We start from the raw sequence: 3,445 nt of genomic DNA on the forward strand, positions 1-3,445 counted from the left end.
AGTTTCCCTTTATCCCCGTAAAACGGCACACTCGCGTCCAACAGCGCCCGGACAATACCAAGATACATGGAAGAGATATCTGTCTTGTGGTTAGCATCTGTACAATTAGGATCATTACACATAGCGGCCTCTCTAGGTAACGTGATATCGCGTAACAGCTCATCAGTGTTGTGTAAAACTACACAACAAAGTAACAACAGAACAGTGTCCATAATACATATAAGGGAAGGGCAGTGATGACGACGGAGACCAGGACGAACAGGTACACATACACACGAACGGCAGGAATCAGGAGAGCAGGAGGATGAGGACGGACAAGTGAAAACAAAAGGTAGCAAAACGCAATCCGAAAATCAACAGCACGGGGACTGTCAGCGTTGATTACTAGGTGCGTCCTGCGAAACGCACAAACAACGTAATAGGTCAAGCCATAACGCACAGCGACCGTTAGCGTAGCCTTCTATCCACGTCTAATATGCAGAATAAACATAAATTAGTCACCTACTTGGCGTGAATAAGTAACAATAACCATAACAATGATGCGGCGGCGAAGCGTCTGCCCGAGGTATAAATAAGAAAAAAAGTAATCAACGGGATGCACCCCAGCTGTGTGCAGCGACAAACCAGTTGCTAATTACTGGAATGCAACACAGCTGAGGTGCAGAGCCCACGTGATAAAGAAGGTAAAGGAGAGAAAAACGAAGGAGAGGCAGCGGCCGCCGAGCGGCCCTGACAGACCTGGCGTACAAGGAGATATTGTACTTCAACAGACTCTGACAAACTGTCGCCAGTTTTATTCTGCAAGTTTAACAAGGTATGTTCCTTATGTCTCAAGAATGAATCCTTTCTCAATCACAATTTTGTCTCCAGAGCTTTACAAGTGCTAGCTTTGAGCACTAAAATGTTCCTCAACTTTCACTTTTAAACTTAAACCTTGTATCCTGGCAGACCTTTGCACTTCTGTCTCTGGAGGTATCCCGTCACTCAGGAGATCCTGTGGGCCTGAACTCAAATTACACATGAATATTAGTCAGGGCTATTTGATTGCCCTCTATATTTAAGCAGGGTTTAGAGATAAGTTGTGTAATTTTACGATAATTCACAGAATCTAATATACACTGGAGAGAGTCACTTCAAGAGACTGGAAACTTCCAGTGTAGGACATGGTCTTGTTCAAAGCTAAAGCAATGATGAGAAGACCTAATGTAGAGCCTGGGTTCCCAAACGTTTTCACCTTTAGACCCAAAAGAGAAATTTGGTGTCTCCTCAGGAGCCAAGCATACAAAAATACCTCATACATTGCCACACCATCTACCATACATTTAGAGTAGTAGTAAAAATTGGCATCCACAACAATCCTCTAATTAACATTAGTCAAGGCCCAGATGTAAATTTCTGATATTCTGAAACAGCACTTTGAAGAGACAATTTCATCTACAATATCAGTCTGCGTGCTGACAAGCTCACAATTGTAGCACACTTTAAGAAGGACTCAGCGTGAATTGTGGGTTCTCTATTTATTCTGCAAAATACAGACATAACAGTGTGTTGTTGTTAGCACACTGCTGCCCAGGATTGTATCTCAGCACTACAGTAGAAGTGTAGGTTCTGCCTGTATAGGCCTGATAAGGGCAATTACTAAGGGATGTGCTCCCTCTAGTGGCGACCACCGGCAACGACCCTCTAGGTCCCTCCACCCAACAAAGCACTATGCCCGTCCACGGGAAACAGCAGCACTTGCAATTGAACATAAAACACAAAACAAAGTCAAAAAGAGGAAAAAATTAACAGACCACATCAGCCCCAAGTGTTCTCACAAACAAAATGAAACAGGGCTTAGCTGGTATTTGGTCATAAAGTTTTTTGGGAAAATAAAAATGTTTACCTGCTGATAGTTTTGACACATGTTGACACCACAGCTTGAGAGAGTCAGGTGTTGAAGATGTCAGTCAACACATCATCAAGTTCATTGGCACATTCTCTCAGGACCCATCCTGGGATATTATCCGAGCCTGCCACTTTCCGGGGGTTAATCCTGTGTAGGGTCCACCTCACGTCCGCAGCAGACACACTGAGGTTGATCTCAGCCGGTGGAACTGTGAGCCTGGAACTGGGGACGGGGGAGGGGTGGACTCCTCGAAGCGGGCATAAAATGTATTCAGGGCATCAGGGAGAGACGAATCCCGAGGGCATTCAGCATCTCTCCTACTGTAGTCTGTGATGGCCTTGATGCCCTGCCACATGTTCTGAGGGTCACTGGTGGAAAACTTTACAAAGTAAAGTCTAGATCTTACTGTTATCACTATTATTACAGAGGGGAAAACCCAACAAATCCCCCTTGAGCAAGCACTTAGCGACAGTGGGGAGGAAAAACTCCCTTTAACGAAAGAAACCTCCGAGCAATAACTCTAAATCCTGACTGAAAATCCTCAAACAAATCATTCTTGTACAAGTAGTCACATAACTGCTTAGCATCAGCTTTTTCCAGAATTTTAGAAATAAACGGGAGATTGGAGATTGGTCTGTAATTAGCTAGGACACCTGGGTCAAGAGTAGGTTTTTTGAGTAGAGGTTTAATTACTGCAACCTTAAAAGCCCGTGGAACATAACTTGTTAATAGAGGGAGGTTAATCAGATCTAGTATGGATGTGTTGATTAGGGGAAAGACATCTTTGAGCAGCCCAGTCGGGATGGGGTTGAGGAGACATGTTGATGATTTAGATGAAGCAATTATTGAGGTTAGCTCAGAGGGATCAATGGGAGAGAAGTAGTCCAAGTATAAATGGGGTTTTTCTTATTTTCCTCTATCAGTGATGAATAAAATGCAGTTCTGGCACTACGAAGGGCTTTCTTATATGTTATTAAACTATCTTTCCAGGCTATGAAAAACTCTTCTGACTTAGTGGAGCGCCACCTCCTTTCCAGTTTTCGTGCATGATGCAGTACTATCAACAAGATTATCGACTTGTGTGGGAGTAAAATTAAGGTGGCCTCCCTCCACTGTGTTGGCAAATGGTACTGAAGTAAATAATGATGGAATTATTTCCTTAAACTTAAGCCAGGGTTTCTGGTTGGGGTGGACAATGATTTACCCGGTGGTGGTGGTGACCTCAATAATACATTTGCTGATGTATCCACAAACAGCTGTCACATACTCCTCCAGGTCACCCTCGCCCTCACCATCTGCTGCCTCTCTGAAGATGTCCCAGTTGGTACATTCAAAGCAGTCTTGGGTTTGTTGTTTTTGAGGGCAGCACGGTGGGCAGGAACCATTAGAATAGAGATATGATCTGAGAAGCCCAGATGGGGTCGGGGCAGTGCTCTGTATACCTCCTTTCTATTAGTGTACAGATGATCCAGCGTATTGTTCCCCTTGGTCGCTATGGAGATGTGGTGGTAAAACTGGGGCAGAACATACGTCAGTTTAATATGGTTAAAATCTCCA

The sequence above is a fragment of the Monopterus albus genome, unplaced genomic scaffold (genome assembly GCF_001952655.1).
Source record: "Monopterus albus unplaced genomic scaffold, M_albus_1.0 scaffold735.1, whole genome shotgun sequence".
Lineage (NCBI taxonomy): Eukaryota > Metazoa > Chordata > Actinopteri > Synbranchiformes > Synbranchidae > Monopterus > Monopterus albus.